Raw genomic sequence first — 27,719 nt, forward strand, 5'->3', positions numbered from 1 at the left:
CTTCTTCAGCTCTTATGCATCTATGCCTCAGGGTCCTCTCTTAGTTTCTCTGGAGCAAACTCTAGGCTAGCATCTCCAAACATCTCCAAGCATCTCCAAGTATCAGCTTTTAGCTTCTCTCCAAAATGTCCCGCTCAGCTTCTCTGAGCTCCTTCTGTTTGTGAGCTCTTTTATAGGACTCCAGTGATTAAATCAAGACCCACCCTGAATCAGCAGGGTCCAAATCTCCATAGAAATAATTTAATCAAATGTTTCACCCACAGTGGATTGAGTCATATCTCCATGGAAACACTCAATCAAATGATTCCAACCTAATCAGCACTAATACATCTGCTCCCACAAGATTATATTAAAGAATATGGCTTGGGCGGGGATAATATATTCAAACTGGCACAGTGAGTCTTTTGCAGACAGCATATGGATAGATCATATTTTTTAATCCATTCTTCCAATCTGTGTCTTTTGATTGGAGAGTTTAATCCATTAACATTCGATATTGTTACTGTTAGGCAGTACTTACTTCAGCCATTTTATGCTTTGGCTTTTATATGTCATATCTTATTTTTCTCTCTCTTTTTATCCTTTTAGTTACCTTTACTGATAATCTTCATTTCTATACTTTCCTTCAAGCTTCTCCCCGGAGGTCCAATTTCACTGGCCAACAGTTGGATCAAAACTGTGCTGCATCCTCTTCTGTTCCCAGGGTGGGAGGGCTTCTTTATCTCTCCCAATTCACAGCAGCCTATTGGGCAGGAACCAGGCCAGCTAGAAGCTGCCTTCCTTGAGGGTAGGGGATGGGCACCATGAGCCATGACTAAGCAAGTCACTCACTGCAGTTCCTCAGTCTCTTTGTGCCACTCTTCCCTGGATGTTGCATGGTACTCCTCTGGTCTCCTGATCCCCAGAACAGCTGCTTAGGACAGTTTCTGCCTATCCTCTAGGTATTTTTGGTGGAGGGGTATGCTCTTTTACTCCTTATTCCACCATCCTCTCAGAACTGTCCTTAGAGTTTTGAGAACTGTTTTTGCTTATGGCTGTGCATTGCAGTTTTTGATATCTGACTGAGATTTGCATAAAAGTTACCTCCTGACTCCATTTTAAATATCTTGGCCCATAGTAAACTCTTTATTTTATTTCTTTTTCACATTTCCACTTTTTGATAAAGGACTTTCTTTGGAAGCATGGCTGATCAATGTTTGATATTAATCCTTTGGCACACATGGAGGTTAGGTAGTAGGTGTTTGCAGAGTTTGGCTTGGACAGGAGGGGAGGGGGAGAGAAAGGGGCTGAGATTTGAGCAACAAGGAGATTTTCAGGGGATGACTCTTAAGCATTAATTATAATTAGGCTTAGTTTCCTCATTGCAGAAATAAGTTTCATAAGTGCAAGCTTCAAGATCAAGGTATTAACAGTCATTAGCAAGACTTGAGAGGTTGTTGCAGCTGTTATTTTAGAGATGAGGCTACGAATAGGAGATGTTGTATTGAATATAATAAGAAGAAGGATTAGCAAGTTTTGAAATATGCTACAATCCAGTCTCCCCAATACCCAAGATTTGGTCAACTACATAAGTCCCAAGCTTTCAGGGATCCCTAGTTCATATAATATTTGAATTTCCTCTTTGATGTCTTTAATATTTATCAAGGTTTGAATGCCTATGTCTGTGGCCAATAACTGGGGCCCTTCTATAGAGATGAAATTAGTGCAGACCCAGTGTTCTGGTTTGCTAATGCTGCCGGAATGCAAAACACCAGAGATGGATTGGCTTTTATAAAAGGGGGTTTATTTGGTTGCATAGTTACAGTCTTAAGGCCATAAAGTGTCCAAGGTAACACACCAGCAATCAGGTACCTTCACTGGAAGATGGCCAGTGGCGTCCTGAAAACCTCCATTAGCTGGGAAGGAACGTGGCTGGCGTCTGCTCCAAAGTTCTGGTTTCAAAATGGCTTTCTCCCAGGACGTTCCTCTCTAGGCAGCAGTTCCTCAAAAATGTCACTCTTAGTTGCACTTGGGGTATTTGTCCTCTCTTAGCTTCTCGGGAGCAAGAGTCTGCTTTCAATGGCCGTGTTCAAACTGTCTCTCATCTGCAGCTCCTGTGCTTTTTTCAAAGTGTCCCTCTTGGCTGTAGGTCCTCTTCAAAATGTCACTCACAGCTGCACTCAGTTCCTTCTGTTTGTCAGCCCATTTATATGGCTCCACTGATCAAGGCCCACCCTGAATGGGTGGGACACACCTCCGTGGAAATATCTCATCAGAGTTATCATCTACAATTGGGTGAGGCACATTTCCATGCAAACAACCTAATCTGAATGTTCCAACTTAATCCCCACTAATATGTCTGCCCCACAAGATTGCAGCAAAGAATATGGCTTTTGCTGGGGGACATAATACATTCAGACCAGCACACCCAGCAATTTGACAAATTGCCTAGGTCTGCAGCCCTTTGTATGTCTGGGGAAAAATGATGGTGAAGGGTACAGGAAGAAAGGGTAAGAGCAAGAATGAGGCATTTAAAAGGGGTCAGAATTATTGTGGGAGGAACAGAGATGGATTGGGGTACAGAAGAAGGGGTGAAGGAGGAATAAAAATGTGAATAAGAGAGCCAATAGGATAATGACAATTATAGCAGGTGTTATTGAATCTGATGAAAATCAATTCTAGTCCTGGTTTTTAGGATAGCTATCTACATTAGGTGCCATCTACTTCTGGTCCTTTGTAGTTTTGAGCATTATGTTCCCAATAGGAATGGTTTTCCAGGCAGGAATAGGAGCTTTCTTTAAATGACAAATATGAATTCAATAATCAATACTTTGTAATTTAGCTACATATGTATTATTTAAAAGTACCTGATAGGGTCCTTTCCAGAGAGGTTGGAGTGCATCTTTATGGTGGTTATCTTTTCCAATGTACAAAGTTGCCTGGCATCTTTGGATATCTTTGTCTCTTGCGAGCGCTCTATAAAAGGATTGTGCTCACAAGGTTTCATTTTACTTTGAGGTTTGATTAGTTCCTGGTAGCAGGTTAGCATATTTCCTTTTATAAAGCAAGGCTCATTTATTCCAGAGTTTATTTTCATAATCTCCCCATTACGTTTTCCAATAAGGAGTGGATCTTAGATTTAATAAGACTATAGGTAAGGCTTTTGGCCATGGTAGTTTTGAGGGATTCCATGAATTTAGCTAATTGAGTTTTAATTATACCATTTGTTCTTTCTATTAAGGCTGAGAATTGGAGTGATAGGCTTAATGAAAATGTTGCAAAATAGGCCATATTTTGCATTTTACTTTTATAATTTGTCCTATAAAGTGGGTTCCTTGATCACAGTGAAGTTCTGAGGAAATTCCCCAATTTGGAATTATTTTTTTCTAATAGCATTGCGACAGTAGCAGCAGTATCTTGTCTACAGGGAAAGGCTTCAGCCTAATGGGAGAACATACAAATCATTATTAAATCATATTTATAGCCCTGGGATGTGGGTAATTGAATACAATCCAATTGCCAAATTTCAGAAGGTCCAGTTGGTAAAGGAAGGTGTCCTTGAGAGCCATGGGAAAGTTTTCCTGTATTATGCTTGGGACAAATTAAACAATTGTGATATATTTTCATAGCTATTTTAGGGGATGGTTTCCAGAAATATCATTTTCTCCAGCTTACCATTTTATCAGTATTCCAGTGAGTCATATTATGAATAATTTCCAAAACTGTTCCTGAAGGTGCTTATAGGAGGACTAGTAGTGCCAAACCATAATGTAATTCCAGGCTCATAAAAGCAGCTTGCATTTTCCATATTTGTGTCTCCCGGGGAGGAGCATTGTTCAGTCTCAAAGAAACAGGAAGAGGATGAGAATTTATAGCTGGACTTTTTGTGGCTGTTTATCTGCCATGTGATTGCCAGTGCTTTCCTCCATATTTGCCTAAGAAAGTCTAGGAATTTTCATTAGAGCCAAAGCCTTTGGTAATAGTATAGCATCTAACAATTCCATAACATGAGAGCTGTTTTTAAAAAATTTTTCTTGCATTGCAGGTTAAAAAACCTCTTTGTTCCTATAACATTCCCAAATCATGAACTACCCCAAATGCATGCCAACTATCACTGTATATATTCTGTTTTTTCCTTCTGCAAGTATCAGGCTCTTGTGAGGGAAAAAAGTTCGGCTTGTTGGCTAACATGGCTTTAGGTAAGGAAGTTGCTTCTATTATTTCATGGTTAGAAGTATTAGCATATCCAAAATGATACACTCCTGAGTTATCCTTAAGGTAGAAACCATCTGTATACCAGATATATTATCAATTGGGGTTTCCTGTAAATCTATTCAAGGGGTTAACAGCTGGTCAGTTAAAACTATGCATTTGTGAGTTTAGTTATAAAGAGTAGGAAGTAAAGTAGCAGGATTAAGGTTGTGGCAGTGAACAAAGGAAACACTGGGAGGTGAAAGTAAGAGAATTTCATGAGAAGTTAATGTTTTGGTAGAGAGATGTTGAGTGTGATGAGAATTAAGAAGGGCTTCAACAGAATGAAGGACAGAAATAGTAAAGGAGATCCCATAATTAATTCTTCAATTAATTCTGAAAGTTTTGTTGTTGCAGCAGTGGACCTCATGCAAAAAGGAAACCCCTTGGCCACAGCATCCAATTGCTGGCTGTACTATCCTAGAGGTCTATGGCGGTCTCCACATTTTTGTGTAAGGACACCTAAGGCATTCCCTTCTCATTCATGGACAAAGAGGAAAAAGGGTAATTTGCAGTTAGGGTATCCTAGAGCAGGAGTGCTGAGCAAACTATGCTTTATTTCCCAAATAAGGGGCTCAATTTGTTCAGCTTTAAGGAAGGCATGTGTTCTAGTTTGCCAATGCTGCTGGGATGCAAAATACCAGAAATGGATTGGATTTTATAAACGGGGTTTATTTGGTTACAAAGTTACAGTCTTAAGGCCATAAAGTGTCCAAGGTAACACATCAACAATCGGATACCTTCGCTGGATGATGGCCAATGGCATCCGGAAAACCTCTGTTAGCTGGGAAAGCATGTGGCTGGCGTCTGCTCCAAGTTCAGGTTTCAAAATGGCTTTTTCCCAGGACATTCCTCTCTAGGCCACGGCTCCTCTTCAAAATGTCACTCTCAGTTGCTCTTGGGGTGTTTGCCTCTCTTAGCTTCTCCAGAGCAAAAGTCTGCTTTCAACTGCCATCTTCAAACTGTCTCTCATCTGCAGCTACTCGCTCAGCTTTCTGTACATTCTTCAAAGTGTCCCTCTTGGCTGTAGCAAGTTTGCTCCTTCTGTCTGAGCTTATATGGTGCTCCAGTATTTTAATTCAGACCCACCCTGAATGAGTGGGGCAACACCTCCATGGAAATTATCCAACCAAAGATCTTGTCCACAGCTGATTGAATCACATCTCCATGGAAACACCCAAAGGATTCCAAAATCTAATCAACACTAATATGTCTGCCCACAGAAGATTGCTTCAAAGATAATGGTGTTTTGGGGGACATAATACATCGAACTGGCACAGCATGTAAAGGTTGAGCTATCAAAGGAAAGTTAGGAATCCAATTTCTACAATATCCTGCAAGGCCTAAAAATCCTCTTAATTTACCTTTGGTCTTAGGAGAAGGGAAAGTTAGAATGCTTTTGATTCAGTAACTTCTAGGAGGAGGCCCTGGGCAGGGATAGGTAACGCAGAAAAAATGTTGCCAAAATCAATAGGCAGTGTGGATCATAAATGGTTTGGAATGGTTTCTAAAAGAGGGTGGTGTATAAATTTTATTTCTTTGACTTAAAGGATGGGAAACACATATTGGCCTTAATTCCTTATCCTGGTCTATTGAATCTGGCTCTAAAAGTTCTAAATTAATTTCCCTCTTTGGGGAGAAGGAAATATGTCCTAGGAATAATCAAAGGAAATCACTTCCAAGAAGATGAATTGGGGTAGAGGGGACTAATAAAAATTAATGGGTGCCTTATAAACATCCTAGTTGAAAGGGGATTAATAGAGATTTAAATATGGTTATGGATTTGTGGGGACTCACCATTTGAATTGTTTCTGTACTCTGTGGAGGAGGGTTAATGAGGGCAGTGGGATTTTAAACAGAGAAGGTGGCCCCAGTGTCTATTGGATCCGTATGCCCTCATTTCCAATGATCAGATATATTTTACGTAAAGATGTGGACAATTGGAAAAACCTCTGCTGTATCCCCAGAGCAGCCCTAGCAGTCTTATCGAAAGATACCTTGCTTTTTCAGAGAGCAAAGAAAGCATGGGGAGGGGAGGTGGTTTGCTACTGTTTGTGTGTGTGTGTGTTTAATTTTGATTTTTGAGTTTTGTGTGTGTGTGTGTTTAATTTTGATTTTGAGTTTTGAGCAGTTTTCTGTTTGTGTGTATGTGTGTTTAATTTTGATTTTTGAGTTTTGAGCAGTCTCTTTTCCCAAGTCCATGTTGTTTACAAGTACTGGTGCCTTGAACCCTGGTGCCTAAGGGGTTCCTTGAGGGCTTATTTAGCTGCTGTAATTGAAAACTCTTGGTTTGGTTTGTGCCAATTTTATTTGTGCTATTTTAGCTTGGGAGGATTTCTTTTTCTCAGCCTTTTTAAAGGTGTGTTCTAATTGACCTGTAAGATTTACTAAATCATTAGGTTCCATTGTGGCCCAATTTAGTTGTTTACATTTTCGAGTGGTGCTTAGTTCTTCTAAAAGGCATTTACAAAAGTAAAATTAAATAGAAGTTTCATAATTAATATGGTCAAGACCTGAGAATTGTTTAAAGGTTTTTTTCAAACTTGTTATAATATTCGTATGTGGGTTCATCAGGTATCTAGATACATTGTTAGATTTTCCTCCAATCAGAAACTTAGGGAAAAATTTCAGGTATGACTTTATGAATGCTTCAGTTTTGTCAGTAGCTCTTTATTTTGAAAAGTCATTTAAGGGTCCTTTCCAATTAGCTTTGTCTCTCCATATTTTGACATGAGCTTCACCAACAGTCATGTGAATTAATTGGTAAAGGTCTGAGTATTCTGGCTCATAAGTCGGAATGATAAGTTTGAATTCTTTTGCAAAACCAACTGGGTTGTAAGTAAGATTTGGGAAATCTTCAATAATTGTCCTCAAATTGGTCTTTGTCCAGGGGGTGTATATAACAGATGAAATCCCTCCTTCATTTGTCTTAGTTTTGAAGGAAGCGAGAAGATAAAGGACTTCAGGAGTTTGGCTAAGCTAGGATATAGAGGAGGACAAGATGGGTTTAAAGGAGGGTTAGAACAGTCAGAGTCAGGAATTCCAGATAATTTTTCAAGCTTGGTAATGTGCTTAGATAAGTAATTGTTAGTCTTTGTTAATTTACTATTTGTTTCCTGAGCAGCGGCAATTTTAGAATTAGTTATACATTTGGAAGCTTCCGTGTACCAGTTAAAATAAGTATTCCATTTGGGTTGCTTAGTTTTAGTCTGTTTTCTATACCAATTTTAGGCATATCAAAAGACCCCCATTGTGGCCATTATAATTTGAGATTTTCTCTAGTGCACCAGGTCCAGCAGGATAAGATTTAACATGAAGCAGGATCATAATTTTTGTACATAAAACCATCTGGTGTGTCAGATGGCGGTACACTTCGAGTTCTTTGTTGAAATGGAGCCAAACCGATTCTTTTAGTTGGTTTTGATGGTGAGCATTCCTAAATCCTAAACCTGAGAGGAATTGTTTGGGTTTTGGGCGAGTGTGATGATTTACAATGTGCCTTTCATGAGATACTTATTTTAACTGGGAGGTAGCTTGTGCTTTAGTTCTCCAACTTGTGACCAGGGACTCCTAGTTGCTAGGAAAATGTCTTGAGGGTGGTGGGCAATCTTGTGTCAATATAACCCATCTGTGACCACCTTATCCTTTCATGGGCATCTTCGTCTGTGGAAGCTGAGGCTTCTTATCAGAAGTTGGCGGGTGCTCTAATAGTGTTTAAGTGTCCATCCTGTGCCCACCAAAATAATTATTTGATTGTTCACATTCAAAACATAGGTCAAAATGATTGTTAGGGAAGTGTCCCTCCACTTAAAAGAGCTCTTTACCAAAGTGGGAGTTTTTAAAGTCCCATAAGATTTTACATGAGGCAGGACTCAAGGACTCACCAGAGGAGGAAATGTTCCTTGTATGCGAAAAAGGGCAAACAAAAGGACTGCTGCAACCAGCCCAAATCAGAACAACAAAGGTTGGAATGCCCTTTATCAGATGAGACACAAAGAAAGGCCAGAACTTCAACAAAAAGAGGGACGTTTAGAACCGACAAGATTCACCAATAGGAGCACAGGGCCATTGGGGAGGTGACAGAACACAAGGGGCTTTTGTAGGTACTGTGCTTGAATTCAGTGGTGGCTTTGGAGTCAGGCCAGTGATCACTTTGGGTCCCGTTTCTGACACCATGGAATGTTGACCAAGAAATAAACTGATCTGCAAGGCAACAAAACTGTTTATTTGGGTTCTTAGCATTCCAATTTGAGCACAGATTCAGGTTGCAACTCAAACAGTGTCCTATGTTGGGGCTTCAATGGAGGGGTCTTTAAAGAAAATGATTACATAAGTTGTCTGTGATTGGTGTATATTTGGGGTGTTCCAAATGTCCTTCAATTTAGATAGCTTACTGATTTCTTTATCTTGCGGTTTGTGTTTGGTGTCCAGATGTCCTCAGGGTTTTGAGAAACATTTGTTACTTGTAGCTGTGCATGCTTTGTCAAGTTGTGATATCTGATTGGGATTTGCATAAGAGTAACCTCCTGAATGGCCTCCTGACTTCATTTTAAATCTTTTAGCCATAGTAATTCAATTTTATTTTATTTCTTTTCACATCATGAATCTGTTTCCTATTCTTGAAAGTGACATTGGTAATATCATATTTCACATTTCCTACATTATAAGGTGCTCATTGTATGTAGAGTGCTTGGCATATGGAAAACATAGAGAAAATAATTGATAGTTACTAGTAATGATAGCTAAAGCTTTGGCGTGATATTCAAGTCTCTGGAATTTTCTCTAATCCCTGGACTATTTCCAGCCCTGAAAATATACAGAAGAACTGAAATAGTATCAAAGCACATTCAGCATGGACATTGATGGGCCTGTACAATGTAGATGTTGTCCATACCCTTTTCTTGGGAGGATCTCAATAACACACGTAACACAATCTTAAACCTTTCCTTTTCCACCATCCTCCCGCCCCATCCTCCGCCTCCAGTAGGTGGATTTTCTTATCACTAAGCAGTGATCTTTGTGTTAATAGTCTTCCTGTTCCTTTCCCCATTACTGTTGCAATTTTATAAAGAGAATTGAACCAAAACAAATGAGAATTTTTGAAGAAATAATTAAAAGAAAGAAAAGGGCAAGCATTATTCTTTTAAAAAGTAATCTAAAAAAGCCAACTGACAATACTTACACAGTTCCTTTTCTAGCATATTTCTTTCCTTTTTTGATTAGTAAGATAATTCATCTAAATTAGAGGGTTCCCCCACTATTCATTTGACTCATCACTGAGTTAAAGTAATTTTGTAAATATGTACTTTGTTGTTTGCTCAAAACAATGATACTATTTTACTTTAAAAACTAAGTTAAAATATTTTCCGCATAATTTTTACAAGTCAAGACAAGTTAAGAATGGTTCTTAAACTTTGTGGGAAATTCTTTTTTCCCTAATGCCAAATGTGGAAGAGCATATCTTCCAAAATGAATGATTAAATGAACAAATATCACTAACAAAAAGCAACAGGAATTTGAAGTGCATAGGATATGATATAAGTAGATCTCAAATTAGTGGAATTATGATTAAATAAATGGTATATTTGATGTGCCAGTTTAGATATATTATGTCCCCCCAAAAGCCATGTTTTAATCCAGTCTTGTGGGATATTTGGATTAGGTTGTTCCTATGGAGATGTGACTCACCCAACTAGGTGGGTGATACTTTTGCTTAGATTATTTCCATGGAGGTGTGGCCCCACCCATTCAGGGTGGGTCTCGATTTGTTCACTGGAGTATTTAAGAGAGAAGCTAAGAGCCAACACAGACACAGATGCTTGCTGACGCTTAGAGATGCTTGAAGATACAAACAGAAGGTTGCTTGGAAATGCTGAGCTAAGAGATGAAGCCCAGAGCTTGCCCTGGAGAAGTGCAGACACTGGCCACATGTCTTCTCAGCTGACAGAGGTGTTCCGGATGCCATTGACCATTCTTCAGTGAAGGTATCCTCTTGTTTATGCCTTAGTTTGGACACTTTTATGGCTTTAGGACTGTAAATTTGTAATTTAATAAATCCCCTTTATAAAAGCCAATCTATTTCTGGTATTTTGCTTAATGGCAGCATTAGCAAACCAGAACACTTGGTTAGCTAATTGGAAAAAATTTTGATCTGTATCTAACATCATACACTGAAAATAAATTCAGATGAGACCAAAAAAAAAAAATTGGAAGAAAATATAGGTGAATAAAAATGTAATTCTAGGGATTGGAAGGCATAGAATTTCAAATGCAGCAACCATAAACGAAAGGCTGAAAATTTTTACTACATTCAAATAAATATTTTCAGTATGTAAAACAAAACAAAAATTTTTAAAGGTGGGTGACAAATTGGGAAAAATATTTATAATATCTATTGTATATGTGAGCTAATAGCTGCCATTATTTCCAAGTCTCTTTCTCTCTCCCTCTCTCTCTCTCTCTTTCCAAATGTTTATCTTCTGTTACCTTAAATGATTCAAGTAGAACAGGAAGTGGGCATAGAGTATGCTGTGCCAACCAGTGGGGACTTCTGCAAGCCAGGTTCATTTATTTTCTCTCCTGCCCACCTTACACAGTGTACAGAGTCTAATGATTACATATATTCACTCTGAAAGTTACAAATTAGCCAGAAGAAGTACTCTTAAGTACATCTGTCCTCGCTGAGGGAAAATAAACTTGAGTCTGCTCACTGAATCATCTTGCTGTTAGGCTGTCTTGTCCGATATTTTGCTGACTCTATACTTGTTTGAATGATTTCTTGGACACTTCAGGTAAGATTTTTGTTTAAATCTCTTCTTGCTTTACTCATTTTCTCCCTGATCCATTTCACATCATTGTGTTCTTCTATTATATCTGACTTATTATTCTTGGTTTTCATGTGTTTAGTTGCATAATGTAACTAATTAACATTTTAATTGCTTATGCAAAGCCTGGGATGCCTAATTTAATTAGGGGCCAAGTAATATTTTATAAATGAAGCTACTACGGTAATAGTAACAATTATTAGTTGTATTTATATCTCATGTGATTTACATTGTTTTTATCTAAGACAGTGAGAAATGTTTGGCACCTTGTTTGTAAATTTAAGCCGTGAAGCTCTCACTTGGGTGAAGCCTGTTTCTTTTTTATATTAACTTTATTTTAAAGAAGTGGATTAGAGGTAGCTTTGCCTAGAGATATTTTTACTTCCCCAAATTATTTGATTTCAAATTCTAGTAGTGTTCAGGCTAATAGGATATTGCAGATACATAAATGATTTAGGGAGGAAATCTTATTTACTTTCTTGAGCTCATACAGAAAAAATGATCGTGTTTATACTGCAGTTTCCTGGTGAAATTGTAACAAATAAGAGAGGACTGGTTAAACAAATTGTTTTTCTGCTCACAAATACTTTAAAATAGTAGATATTTTAGAAGAATTATTGTAACTATAATTCTCTAAGCATGCAAAAGGAAATGAAATTTTGGCTAAATGGCCAATCCTTATATATCTATCAGGGCACAGCAAGGTAGATGCTAAACAAATTACCAGAGAAAAAGTTGATATACAAAGATGATATAAAGTATTTGGAGGATAGAAGAAGCATAGTCTAATTCTACAGTTGAACAAACTAGAACCCAGAAAGTTTAAGTCATATAACCCAGGTTATAGACAGAGGAAGTCTAATGCTCTTTCCACTGTGCTATGCTGCCTCCCAGTGATCAGTGATTATTTGCACTACATGTGGGGCCTATTGCTACTGGCAAAGCTTTTTGTCAAAACAAATGGACAAACAAAAAATCTACTTCATCTTTAGCCTCCCCTGACTACTGTAACACTCTATTTTTCTTTTTCCCTGTCTCTGGTCATTTCTTTACTATATGTTTCACTGACATCCTTTTCTCCTCTCTTCTGACTGACTCAGTCTTAGTCTGCTTCTTTGCCCTCTACATTTATAGCTACTTTAATCAATTTGGTTTGCACATCTTCTGACTCAATTTTTTTATTTGTATAATGAGAGAATCGGAGTGCTTCTTTTCAGTTCTAAAAGTGGAGTTAAATTAATACAAAATGATTTGTACTATAAAAGTCTTATTTTAAAAATAGCTGTAAAAAGGGAAAGGAATTTAGAGTAAAATGACACACGTTCAAGATATGTGGACTGTGAAATCTATCTGCTCCGTGACTGAGGTGCTTCATTTTTAAAATGGATATATATTTATATCCATTATATATCTATATATAAATTAATGGGCAAAAATTTTAACCACTGGTACTAGAGTTCTATCTATATTAGAGAACTATCTTCATTTTGGAAAACGTCTTGATAAACTTCTGTGAGCATGAAAAGTGAAGCCTTGAGGATGTGGCCTAGAAGGAGACTGCCGTACAAAGAGAGAGCTAAACAGTTCTGCACAAAGAAATGAACAGAAATTCGGGAGCAGAGATGCCGGGAACAGAGACAAGGGAGGTTAGAGTTAAATATGAGGCCATTGAACATAGATAGGAAGCTGTAGCCCGTGGAGAAAGAAAAATACCTGGTAGGACAGTAGGCAAGAACTTTAAAGACCATAGATGTCTAATTTACAATATTTAGTTGTTGGTTTTTTGACAGCATAACAAACAACCTTATTGCATTTTCATGTGGTTTGGGGAAAATCAAAGAAAGCTCAGTGTAGAACAAAGAGACGAAAGCAGCTGCAAGAGGTGAGATTTCATGTGGTTTGGGGAAAATCAAGGAAAGCTCAGTGTAGAACAAAGAGACGAAAGCAGCTCAAGAGCTGAGATGAGTTTAGGAGAGTTGGGAGCCAAATTTGATCATGAGAAGGCAAGGCTGCAGAATTCAGGGGAACTGATTCCCCGCAGGAGCCTGGCTCAAAGAGAGGATAAGACGTCAAGTTGACAGAGAGATGACTGGATTATAGAATTTAAAGGACAGTTAATAGATATTTGAAGGTGCCAGCATAGTGCTTGACACATAGTGCTTGACGCATAGTGCTTGACACTTGCCCAGCATAATGCTTACAAACTTAAGTAAGTACTTAACGTCCAGTGGCCTTGTATAGTCCTGCATTACTTTTGGAGCTAAGACAGCATTGGGGTTGAAAATTATCTCTGAGTAAGGTATTAGGGAAGCACTGATGAAACAAAGCTCCTACGTACTCTTACCTAACAGAGCTGAGAGGGAAACTGCTTATCTGAGCATGCCATTTGCCCAGTTAAGGGTTAGTATGTATTAGAAGAGAAAAGGTTTAACTCAAGTCATGTACCCGTGAAGATGGGGTTAAGACATGTAATCTTTTTTTTCCTTTCAGACTTGTAGAAATAGTGCCTAAGTCATATTAAGCTTAGAAAACATCATATAATGTAAGGACAGTAAAAAATTGTCCCAAGAAGGTTTAAGGTTAGATAAACATTTGAGAATGGTAATAGAACTGAAAAAGAAAACTTTATTCTTTTAGAAACATGTTCATAAAGTTTGAGAATGCTGACTAATGAGATGTGGAAGTGGATGAAGCACTCTTGAAATATAATGAATACAAAAATAGAGAAAAAACGTAACAAATGTCTAGCATCCTGGGATTTGCCATTTTTCATAACCATAGTCATAGACTTTCTAGACAACTTTCCTTTCTGTTTACTTCTAGCCCATTAGTCATCTGCCTGTGAAGAAACTCTTCATTTTCATCTTAACCACTTCGTGTTTTGTACTTCCCTCAAATGCAATTAATTCTTGTTTGTTAAAAAATGTAGAGAATGAAATGACTCTGACTATTTGAACAATGTGGCTGATTTAACATAAGTAACCTGCAGGAAATTATCAACCTTAAATGAATTATTTTTCAATAGAATTATTAATGTTGATTAAATTTAATATAATCTCTCTCTGATAATTTAGACAAAACTTCAGAATCTTACAGTGGTTTAGGTTCACCAACACAAGCAACAATTGTTACTCAATAGAACTGCATAATAAGTCTGATTAAGGTGTTCTGGATTTGGTTTTGATTTTTTTTTTTTTTTTGATTCTGAATGCATAGGAGATTGTTTTAGCCTTCAAAACACCAGTATTCTTTGTTTTTCTCATGGTGATCTGCCTGATTCTAATAATTTATGGAATAGCCTGAAGTATTTATGTATTTGACTATTTGGCATTTTGGCGATATGAAAACCTACACCATTGGTTCTGTGTTTTTTGTTTAATTATTGAAGGTTGATCTCAAGTCTTATGAACATACTCTTTAATGGTGAAAAGTGAAACTTTGTCCAAACTGATTTTTCCAACATTGCCTTTTGTAATGGCAGGAGAGGATAAACAGTTCAGTTTTCTGTCATCTCCTGACCATTTGCCTAATCCTGCTACTGAGTTGAGTAATACTGAGGTGGTGAAGATTCCTTCCAGTTCTGCAGTGTTGCCTGGAAGAGCATGGGCTTTGTGTCCTACAAATGTGGGGTTAAATGTTATTTTCTAGAATTCTAGAAAATATTCTAGAATTGTGGCTTTGGGAAATTTACTTTAGTGTTTTTGAGGCTCATTATCTCATCTGTAAAATAGAGATAAAAATATGTACCTGTTGCAGAGGCTGCTCATACTCACCAATATCTATGTTCTTCTTTTCTTCCTGGGCATGGCTAACCTACGTTTTTATGCCTCTCTTGCAGATTGGTGTCTCCATGGCTGAGTTAGGCAATGAAATGTGGGTGGAAATAAAGTACACTACTTCCCGGCTTGGTCCCTAAAAATCTCCCATGGGTTCTCCTCTTTCATTTTCTTCATCTACTGGCTGACTGGAGAGGACACCAGAAACCTATGAGAGGTAAGAGCTTCAAGTCAGAAGAAGTCTAGAGTAGAGCCTACCGCCACTTTTTTGCCACCCCCATCATAACTAAGAAGTAGTATTTATTTTGTAAGCCACTGAAATTTGAAGGGTGCTTATTTCATCAGTTAGCCTATCCTGACTAATTCACCTCATAGGATTCTTATGAAGATGACTTATTATATTTATATTATTGTTGTTATCATAAGGACATTTTTGTAAAATAGCTGATATATATAAGGTGTTAAGTAAATGGCAATTATTGTCACCATCATCTTTCACATATATAAGCATGTAAGCATTCAGACATTGCAGGTATAGAGATTTCCCAAGTGATCAGATTCATAGGATCTGAACTGGCAGGACTAGCTTCTTGCTGCTACTGTTACAGTTAGACCATTGTCACAACTTCCCAGATTCCACAGTGGTATGGATGTTTAATTTGTTTAGTTATAGATTTTGAGGTCATACAGTGAATACCTTTGTAGCCCTGTTGATTTTATCCTGTATAATTCTAATATATGATACCCTAAACTTAAGCCAGATGTCTTGTAATTGTGTGCTATTCAGGATCCAGGAGAAAGAGACTAGATCAGCATTGTTTAATAGAAATATAATGTGAGCCACATATAAGCTTTTAAATTTTCTAGTGGCCACATTAAGAAAAGTAAAAAGAAACAAGCGAAATAAATTTTAATAACATATTATTTATCCTATATATATCAAAAATATTTTCACTTCAACATATAATTAATATTATGTGCATTTTTTTTCATACTGACTCTTTGAAATTGGTTTGTATTTTATACTGATAACACATCTCATTTGAATTTGAATTCATTTCAAGTTCTCAATAGTCTCATTTGGGTAGCAGCTACTTTATTGGACAGTTCAGGAATAGACAAATCAGAGAAAACCTATTACTACTTCTAGAGAAAAAGCCCTCAATGACATGTGCCACTGATGTTGGGTTGCTTACATTTTCTTTGTATATGAAGGGTAGCACCATTCTTACTGTTCTGAGAGAATAGCCCTTGGAGGGCAAATATCACGTTACCAATTTTAGTCCAGGAGATGGACATTTTATGTATGAGGGGATATGTATCTGGAGATACAAGTACTGAACCTTTGCAACTCCACCTTCTTTGGTGCTTTGCATATGGAAGACTCTTTGTGAGTGTCATTGATGGGGATGATCTATGTTCACATGATTATGTGTCCCACATTCCTAGAGTTATAATAAAAATACTTATAACCCTTTCAGGAAAATTAACATTCTGAGCTAATATATTAAGAGAAACTATAAGCTGGAAATACCCCAAAAACCTTTCTAAGGTAGCAGTAAAAGCTTTTTTTTTCTTAAGGGGAATTAATTACTGCTGGTGTATTTTCAAAGGAAATCAAATTTCTTATATGTATAAAACATAGACTTTAGAAATCCATTACCGTGCATTGAAATGCATGCTTATCCTTGTTTCAATGACAACATAGAAATCATCACTTTCCAGTATACAAAATGAAAAACAGTTTAGTTCACAGATGTTGGATTCACCATAGTAAACAACATTTGAATAGTATGGTTACTTTAAAGATGACAAGCAGTTACAATTTTGAGAGAAAATGGATTAAGATGTCATTTCATGAAAAGAAAATACTGTCTTTGATATTCAAAGCACCGAAAGAGAATTTAACACACTGTGCTAGAAAAACCAGAGATATATTTGATGCTTAGAAGAGATAGGATTTTAAGAAAAAAAATTACCTCGTATTCCTTTTCCATTATTGAAAGGAGATTGGATACACTAGGTAAATTGAAGAGAATTCAGGAAAAAAAGTAGTATGTACAAATCAGAGGATATAAGGAAAAATTAATAAAGCAATATACAGTTTGTTGAATGATATGGAAAGGGTAATGTTTAACATGTTTAACAGAACTATGTATTAAAATTACAGATAAATTGCTTCCTTTTACTGAGCTCATCTGTCTTAAAAATCTAAGTTCCTCCACAAATTGGAGGCCTATTAACTGACCCATGTGGAGTCCATTTGAATTTTTCTGATTTTCTTCTTGGTAGTTGGCCTGGACTCTTTGACTAATATTTATTATGAAGGATAGCAGGTTTAAGCATGTGTAGTCAGTCTATTACCAGTCACTGCTGTGTTCCTTATCACTTTTGGAAGAAATCAATTAGAAACTGCAGAATCACAAAATTTTGGGGGTGAGTATTTAAGATGCAGATTCCAGATACCATTCCAGATCTTCTTAATCGGTTTTACTGGGAGTGGAGCCCAGGAATCTGCCTTTTAAGTAAGCTTCTCAAATGATTTATTTGTGCCCTGAAGTAATACCTGTCTAAGAAAATTAGATGATAATTTCCAGTGGGGGTAAATTAGGAATGTGGTGTGGCCACTTTAAAAAGAAAACCAAAAACCAAAAAATAAGAAGCATTTTAAACTTTTTAAAAAAAGTTGCACCTTAACTTGAGACCCCTCTAGATTAGCTAAATCCATTGCTCACTGTTTTGGTTTGCTAAACTGCCAGAATGCAAAATACCATAAATGGATTGGCTTTTACAAAGGGGATTTATTAGTTTACAAATTTACAGTTCTAAGGCCACAAAAGTGTTCATATTAAAGCATCAGCAAGAGGATACCTTCACTGAAGAAACCCCGATGGTGTCCAGAACACCTCTGTCAGCTGGGAAGGCACATGGCTGGCGTCTGCTGGTCCTTTGCTCCTGGGTTGTGTTGCTTTCAGCTTCCGATTCCAGTGACTTTCTCCTTAAGCATCTGTGGGTTCTCACTTAGCTTTTCTGGGGCAAATTCTGGGCCTCATTTCTTAGCTTAGCATCTCCAAATGTCTGGGTCTATGTCGGCTCTGAGCTCTTTTAAAATGTCTCTGCCTTTTATCCTTTCATAGAGGATGCCAGTAAGCTAATTAAGACCCACCTTGATTGGGCAGGTTTACATCTCCATGGCCCTTACCATAGACCAGGCAATAGTCTATACAATAAACAGGCATTTACTCATATTGCTTAAAAGCAAAATGTATGAGGAACCAGGTGGAGGGATCTTTAAAAACACAACTGAGGAGAAGTGGCACATTTTTTACCTTTTAAAGGTAAGGGCACATTTTTTTTTTTTTTTTTTTTTTTTTTTTACATTTTAAAGAAAACACTGATGATGTTAAACATTCAGATACTTGTAAATTTTTGAGAAAACTGCAATTTTACTATTTATTTTCATATTTAGGTTCTATAGGTTTAGTTTTGGTATCAACTAAATGCCACCTGAAATGGTAGTGCAAGGTTATCACATTTAATTCTTTTTTATCAATAAAATTTAAAGAAAATAGTCAGGGAAGATGTCTTACAATCATTAGTAAGTTGTATTCAGCTTTCACTGATTAATTTACTGAAAGCTTAGCTTAGGAAAATATTAGGTATTTTAATTTAGATTTCACTAGGGCAGTTAGAAGAATTGTCAATTTGCAAAATTAAAATTATTACATCAAATTCTTTTCTTATATTAAGTTGGTGATCAGCTATACATAAAGTGAGTTTAATGTAGCCTTCTTAAAACTGCTTCTTTTATCAGAATGTTATGTCATTTTAATAGCATTTAATTGTTAAAATATACATTGTATAAAGAAAGGTGAACCTATAGTACAACAGAAAAAAACTTCAAACTTTCTTTAAATTTTGTTTTCAGGTGAATCTTACATTCTTATGCCTTAACTGATAGGTGCTGTGTTAAATCATATGCTTCACTGGTAATTGACCTTCAGCTCATACCTAAATGTTGGAGAATACTGCTTGGTTAAATACCTAAGTGTAAGACTGAACTCAGGAGTTCAGTGATTTCATTTGAGTTTTTTACAGTTTGGTGCAAATATGTTTTTATATCCTTTTCCTAAAGCAGATTTTCATAAAGGAAAGAGGCAGATGATCCTGTATACATACCTTTACAGGGGTGAAAGCTATGGATGTGGAACCAAAGACAGACTTGGCCTCCTTTTTGTTTAGGACTCACCCTACTGGAATATTGAACTTTGTTTGAATGTATCATTAAATCATTAGGAAACAAAATGAATGGCAAATTCTAAGTTTTCAGTAGTCTATTTAAAAATATACTTTTGATTATTTAGAATTCTATTCAATGTCTCTGTACAGCCTAGTCTGCATTTCCTACCTTATTGCTCTGAGCTATCCATCCATTGCGTCTCTGGCTATTTAAATATTTAACTCCATTTTTTTCCTACCAGCATTTCAACCAGAATTCCTATTTTTCATACTAGCTTTTTGCTTTCAACATTCTTTACTATAAATTTTTATTCAGCAACTTTTTTTTAGCTTTTTATTTTGAAATAATTTCAAATTTAAAGGATGGCTGGAAAAATAATACCAAATCCATACAAAAAATTCCAACATATCCCTACCCAGAAACTCACATCCACGAACTTTTAATATTTTGCCACATTTGTCATATCATTCTTTCCATCCATCCATCCGTCTGTCTTTCCATATCTATCTATCTATTGTTAATCTATCTACCTAGCTATCATCTATCTATATATCTATTTATCTATTTCCTGAAACTTTGAGAGTAGGTTATATACCTCATGCAGTTTGAACCCAATACTTCCATGTATATTTCCTAAGAGACTACTCTACAAGACAAAATAAGGGAATGCTATAGGCAGATAGGAAAAGAAATGAGAAAGCTTTAGAGAAGAGTGTAAAAATGAATATTATCAGTAACGGTAACTGAGAGGGTAAAAAGAGAGAAAAAATAAGATATGACATGTAAAATCCAAAGACAAAGAGGTTGAAGAAAGTACTGAATTTACAATAATAACATTAAAAGTTAATGGGTTAAACTCCCCAATCAAAAGACATAGACTGGCAGAATGGATTAAAAAAACAGGATCCATCTATATGCTATCTACAAGAGACTCACTTTAGACACAAGGACAAAAATAGGTTGAAAGTAAAAGGTTGGAACAAGATATTTCATGCAAACAACAACCAGAAAAGAGCAGGGGTAGCTATACTAAAATCAGACAAACTAATTTCAAAGGTAAAACAATTAAAAGAGACAAAGAAGGACACTATGTATTAAAAAAGGGACAATTCATCAAAAAGACATAACAAACATAAATATTTATGCACTGAGCCAGAATGCCCGAAAATACATGAGGCAAATGCTGATAACACTTAAGGGAAAAGTAGACACCTCTATAATAATAGTTGGATATTTCAACCCACCACTCTCAACAATGGATAGAACATGTAGAAAGAGGATCAATAAGGAAAAAGATTTTGAATATGATAAATGAACTAGACTTAACATACAGAACATTGCACCCCACAACAGCAAGGTACACATTTTTCTCAAGCTTTCAAGGATCATTCATAAAGATAGACCACATGTTGGGTCACAAAGCTGCTCTCAAAAAATTTAAAAAGATTGAAATTATACAAAACACTTTGTTAGATCATAATGGAATGAAGTTGGAAATCAGTAACAGGCAGAAAGCCGGAAAATTCACAAATATAAAGTGTTCTGGTTTGCTAAGTCTGCTGGAATGCAAAAACCAGAGATGGACTGGCTTTTATAAAGGGGGTTTATTTGGTTACACAGTTACAGTCTTAAGGCCATAAAGTGTCCAAGGTAACACATCAACAATTGGGTACCTTCACTGGAGGATGACCAGTGGTATCTGGAAAACCTCTGTTAGCTGGGAAGACATGTGGCTGGCATCTGCTCCAGAGTTCTGGTTTCAAAGTGGCTTTCTTCCAGGATGTTCCTTTCTAGGCTGCAGCTGCTCTTCAGAATTTTACTCTCAGTTGCTCTTGGGGCGTTTGTCCTCTCTTAGCTTCTCCGGAGCAAAAGTCTGTTTTCAACAGCCATCTTCAAACCATCTCTCATCTGCAGCTCCTCTTTCAGCTTCTGTGCACTCTTCAAAGTGTTCCTTTTGGATGTAGCAAGCTCACTCCTTCTGTCTGAGCTTATATAGTGCTCCAGTAAACTAATCAAGGTCCATGCTGAATGGGCAGGGCCACACCTCCACAGAAATTATCCAGTGAAAGATCTCGGCCTCAATTGAGTGATCACATCTCCATGGAAACATCCAATCAAAAGTCTCCTACCTGATCAATAGCAATATGTTTCCTGCATATCTTTAACTGCATCAAAGATAATGGTGTTTTGAGGGATATAATACATCCAAACCACACATATTGAGACTAAACAGCAAGCTCTTAAACAACCAGTGTGTCAAGGAAGAAATTGCAAGAGAATCAGTAAATATCTTGAGGCAAATGAAAATGAGAATACAGCATATCAAAACTTATGGGATGCAGCAAAGGTGATGCTGAGAGGGAAATTTATTGCCCTAAATGCCTATATGAAAAAAGAATGAGCAAAAATCAAGGAATTAACTGCTGACTTGGAGGAAATAGAGAAAGAACAGCAAACTAACTTCAAAGAAAACAGAAGGAAAGAAATAACAAAGGTTAGAGCAGAAATAATGCAATTGAAAACATGAAAATGATAGAATCAGCAAAACCAGAAGCTTGTTCTTTGAGAAAATCAGTAAAATTGATGGACTCTTTGGTAGGCTGACAAATTAAAAAAGAGAGAGGATGCAAATAAATAAAATCAGAAATGGGAGGGTGGGGGGACAGAACAACTAACCCTGCAGAAACAAAGTCAATAATGAGAGGACATTAGTAGCACCTATATATGCTAACAAACTAGACAACTTAGATGAAATGGACAACTTCCTACAAAAGTGTGAACAACCAACATTGACTCAAGAAGAATTAGAAGATCTCAACAAACCAATTACAAGTGAAGAGATTGAATCAATCATTAAGAAACTCCCCCAAAAGGAAAGTCCATGACAAGACTGCTTCACATATGAATTCAACCAAGCATTCAAGAATGATTTAGTACCAATCATTCTCAAACTCTTTGAAAAAATTGAAGAGGAGGGAAGGCTACCTAACTCTGTCCATGGAGCCAATATCACCCTAATACCAAAGCCAGAGAAAGATACTACAAGAAAAGAAAATTACAGATGAATCTCTTTAATGAACATAGATGCAAAAATCCTCAAGAAAATACTTGCAAATTGAATTTAAAGAATTATACACCAGGAACAAGTGGGTTTTATTCCAGGTATGCAAGGAAGTTCAACACAGGAAAATCAATTAATGTAATACACCACATCAATAAATGAAAGGGGGAAAACCACATGATCATCTTGCTTGATGCAGAAAAGGCATTTGACAAAATTCAGCATCCTTTCGTGATGAAAACATTTCAAAGGATAGGTAGTGTTAAAGTGTGATGAAGGGAATATATGAAAAACCCATAGCTAACATCATACTCAATGGGTAAAGACTGAAAGCTTTCCCTCTAAGATCAGGAACAAGACATGGATGCCCACTGTCACCATTGTTATTCAGCATTGTGCTGGAAGTTCTAGCTAGAGCAATTAGGCAAGAAAAAGAAATAAAAGGTATGCAAATTGGAAAGGAAGAAGTAAAACTTTCATTGTTTGCAGATGACATGATCCTATATATATATATATATATATAGAAAACCCCCCCAAATCCACAGGAAAGCTACTACAGCTAATAAATGAGTACAGCAAAGTGGCAGCATAAAAGATCAACATGCCAAAATCAGTGGTGTTTTGATACAGTAGTAAGGAGCAATTTGAGGAAGAAATCAAGAAAACAAATCCATTTACAATAGCAACCAAAGAATGAAATATTTAGGAATAAATTTAACCAAGGGCATAAAGACTTATAGACAGAAACTACAATAATTGCTAAAAGAAATCAAGGAATACCTAAATAAATGTTCATGGATGGAAAGACTAAACATAGTTAAGATGTTAATACTACCCAATTTGATTAAGATTTAATGCAATGCTAATTAAAATCCCAACAACTTATCAGAAATAGAAAAAACAATAATCGGATTTGTTTGGAAGGGCAGGGCACCTCCTATAGCTAAAAATATCTTGAGGAATTAAAATGAAGTGGATGGGCTCACAGTACCTGACTTTAAAGCATATTACAAAGCTATGGTCATCAAAACAGCATTTTAACTGTCATTAAGATAGATATTCTAACCAATGGAACTGAGTTTCATGTTCAGAAATAGACCCTCTCATTTTCAGAAATAGACAGTTGATATTTGATAATGTGGTCATGTTGACTTATCTGGGGCAGAGTAGCCTCTTCAACAAATGGTGCTTGGAGAACTGGATATCCATATCCAAAAGAATGAAAGAGAACCCCTATTTCACACATTATATAACAGTTAACTCAAAATGGATCAAAAACCTAAACATTAGCATTAAGTCCATGTAAATTTTAGAAGAAAATTAGGAAATATCTTAAAGGTCTTGTGATAGGAGGTGGTTTCCTAGACCTTACACTTGAAGTGCAAGCAATGAAAGAAGAATTAGATAAATGGGATCTCCTCAAAATTGAATACTTTTGCACATCAAGGGACTTTGTCAGAAAAGTAAAAATGCAGCCTATTCAATGGGAGACAATATTTGGAAACCACAAATCAGATAAGGGTTTCATATCCAGAATATATAAAGAGATCATACAACCCAACAACATAAAGACAAACAACCCAATTAAAAAATGAACAAAGACATGGACAGACACTTCTCTGTGGAATGTGGAAATACAAATGGCTTAGAAACATATGAAAGACACTCGACTTCACTAGCTATTAGGGAAATGCAAATCAAAACCACAGTGAAATATCACCTCACACTTATTAGAATGATTAGAATGGCCACTATATAAAAAAACAAAATTATAAGTGCTGGAGGGGATGTGGCAAAAGTGGTATACTTATTCACTGTTGGTGATGATGTAGAATGGTACAACTGCTCTAGAAGGCAATTTGGTGGTTCCTCAGGTATCTAAGTATGGAATTGCAGTATGATCCAGCAATCCCATTAGTAGGTATATACTTGGAGGAAATGAAAGCAGGGACATGGACAGACATTTGCACACTGGTGCTTATAGCAGCATTACTCCTGATTGCCAAGAGATGGGAACAGGCCAAATATCCATCAGTGGATGAGAGGATAAACAAGCTGTGGTATATACATACAATGGAATATTACACAGGTGTAAGAAAGAATAAAGTTAAGAAGCATGCAACAACATGGATGACCCTTGAGGACATTATGTTGAGTGAAATTAGCCAGAAACAAAAAACAAACACTGTATGCTCTCACTAATATGAACTAATTATAATGAGAAAATTCTGAGAGTTAAAGTTGAGAGCACAGGTTATCAGGAGATAGAGGGTAGAGATTGGGCATTTGATGCTGAAGGAGTACAGAATGTTCAACAGCATTGATTGTAAAGGTCCAGAAATCGATAGCACAATACTGTGCGGCGGTAGCACAATATTGTAAGTATTGTGAACAAAGCTCAGTGAGAGTATAGTTGAAAGAGGAAGGCTAGGGACAAGTATGACACCAGAAGGAAAGATAGAGGATAAAAATGGGACTGTATATCTTAGCAAAATCTTGAATGAACAATGATGGTGATTAAATGTACAAATATAATAAAGTTTTTTATGAGGGAGAACAAATGAATGTCAACATTGTAAGGTGTTGAAAATGGGATGGTATATAGAAAAAATACAGTCAATGCAAACTAGGGTCTATAGTTCACAGTAACATTGTAATATTCTTCATTAATTGTAACAAAAGGCACTATACCAAAACTAAATGTTAATAAGGCGGGATGTAAGGGAGAGGTGTGGGATTCTTGTCATCGTTGTTTCCCCTTTTTATTTTAATCTTTACTTTTTTATTCTTTTTCCCCTCTTCGTTATTTGCAGAAGAAATGGAAATGTGTTCATACAGATTTTGGTGTGAATGCATAACTATGTAATTATACTGGGAGCCATTGATTATTCACTTAGGATGGATTGTATGGCATGTGAATTAAACTGTTTAAAAAATAAACAGAGAGGTACAAGTGCTTAAGAAGCTATCGAGAGAAAAATATACCTATTTACTGTTGGTAGGGAGGTGGAAAAGTGCAGCCCCTCTGGAGGGCAGTGTGTTGTTTCCACAGGAGGTCAGATATAAGATTGTCATACAATCCTGCATTCCTGTTATTAGGTATATACTTGGAAGAACTAAAAGCAGAGACATGAATAGATGTTTGCACATTGGTGTTTATGGCGGCATTATTCGTGATTTGCAATGGATGGAGGTGGCCTAAGGATGCATTTACTGATGAACAGAAGGTGAACTGTGGTATAAACATACAAAAGAATATTGTGTGGCTGCAAGAAGAAATGATGTTGTGAGGCATGCGAGTAGGTGAATGAACCTTGAGGACATTATATTGAGTGAAATAAGCCAGAAACTAAAACAGAAATACTGTGTGGTCTCACTAACATAAACTAATGAGCAAATGCTAAGAATTAACTCAAGAGCATAGGTTATCAGGAGATAGAACATGGACACAGAGTGGGCAATCAATGATCTGAAATACATAATGTTCAATAAGGTTTACTGTAAAGGTTCCTAGATGATAAGATCTTACAGCAGTCACATCTGTTCCTGAGTTTTAATGGTTATTTCTAAATTTTGAGATGCTGAGCTCTTTTGGTATAGCCTGCTCTCGAAGAATTTTAGAAAGGCAAGATACACTACAAATACTCATAGAAAAAGATAGTGCATATAGTGTAAGTGCTGTACGGAAAATACTATGAAGTAATAGGATAAAGAGTGCAATCGAACCAAGACTTAGAAAGGTTTAGTAATATACTCAAGTCACATAGCTAGAGGGTGGCACTGCTCTGTCTGATTCAACCCTGTGCACTACTGACTCCTCAGTGCTTTGAATAGTTGCAGGCACAAAGTAGGTGCTCAGTAAACATTTGATGAAGTAATACTGTGTTTTTGAAATAATAAAATGAAATAATGAGTATAAAAATTTAGCATCATGCTTAGTATCTAGTAAATGCTCAGTAAATATTTTAAAAATCTTTTATTTTGAAATAATTTCAAATTACAGGACAGTTGCAAAAATAATCCAAACAGCATAGAGAGAACTCGAGTATATCCCTACTCCCCTAGATACCCAGATCTAACAATTTTAACATTTTGCCATCTTTACTCTGTCTGGCTGTCTGTCTATCTATCTATCTATCTATCTGTCTATTTTCTGAACATTTGAGAGCAGATTGTACACATCATAATCCCTGAACACAATACTTCTGTGTATATTTCTTATGAACAAGGATATCACTTACCATCTTAAGTGCAGTTATCAGAGGTTAACATTGATATACAGTTTATAGTCGATATCCTAATTTTTCTTACATCTCTATAATGTCCTTTTGAGCTTTTTCTCCTCCATTCTTAGATCCTATTCAGTATCATGTATTGCATTTTATTGTCATTATATTTTTACTTTACCTTTATTTCTTTTTTTGTTATTTGTGGAAACATATATACAACATACATCATCCCCTCCTGATCCCTCCAAGCATACCATTCAGTGGGATTAATCACATTCACAATGTTGCAGTATGCTCCTCCCCATTCATTAGTAGAACTTTCCCTTCATCCTAGAAACCCGATACTCATTTTGCATTAACCCCCATTTCCTCTTCCCCCCAAAGCTGGTAACATGTACTCTACTTTCTGTCTCTATGAGTTTGCATATTTTCTGATATTTTCTTAATGGTTACCATCAGGCTTAAATTTAACATCCTAAAGCTTTAACAATCTCATTTGCTTTGATTCCAATTTAACTTCAATGGCATACATAAACTATGTTCCCACATCCTTTCATCCCTCCACCTTTATGTAGTTTTTCTCGTAAATTGCATGTTTATACATTATGATTCCCAAACCACTGATTTATCATTACATTTCATGTACTTGCCTTTTAGATCCTATAGGAAGTAAAAAGTAGAGTTACAAATAAAAATGGAATAGTAGTGGTATTTATATTTACCCATGTCATTATCTTTACTGGAGAACATTATTTTTTCTTGTGACTTCAGTCAATTTTCTAGTGTTCATTCCATTCAATCTGCAGAGCTTCCTTTAGCATCTCTTATAGGGCTTTGCTAGTGATGATGAAGTCCCTCAACTTTTGTTTATCTGGGAATGTCCTAATCCCTCCCTCATTTTTTTTTTTATTTTGAAATAAATTCAAAGTTATAGGAACAGTTGCAAAAACAATACTAACCCCATACAAAGAATTCCATCATACCTTGACCCCCCTCCCCCGATAGCTCAATCCACCAACTTTAACATGCTGTAATATCGCTGTTTCTTTCCCTCCCTCCCTCTCTATCTGTCATCCATCATCTATTGCTCTGTCTTCTGAACATATGAGAGCTAGCTGCACGCATCCTTGAACATACACTATAATTCACTTATACACTTCTCATGAACAAGAACATTCTTTTATGCAATCCCATTAAGTGCAGCTACAAAGTACAAGAGATTCAACAATGATACAAAGCTTACATTCTATATTTCCTTTACCTTATGTCTCAACTCTGTCCCTTTGAGCCACCTGTCCTCTATCCTCCAATCCCATCTAGGTTCATCCTTGGCATTCAATCATCATCTATTTAGACTTT

At 36.4% G+C, this 27,719-nt stretch overlaps 1 long non-coding RNA gene across 1 annotated transcript in view; it reads left to right on the top strand.

The window, feature by feature from the left end:
• Nucleotides 1–27,719, top strand: part of LOC119539806 — a 33,840-nt gene that overhangs the window by 5,489 nt on the left and 632 nt on the right. The window contains exon 2 of the long non-coding RNA XR_005217942.1: nt 14,893–15,047. This is a non-coding gene — a long non-coding RNA (uncharacterized LOC119539806). The remainder of the gene's footprint in view (nt 1–14,892; nt 15,048–27,719) is intronic.

The sequence above is a fragment of the Choloepus didactylus genome, chromosome 7 (assembly GCF_015220235.1).
Source record: "Choloepus didactylus isolate mChoDid1 chromosome 7, mChoDid1.pri, whole genome shotgun sequence".
NCBI lineage: Eukaryota > Metazoa > Chordata > Mammalia > Pilosa > Megalonychidae > Choloepus > Choloepus didactylus.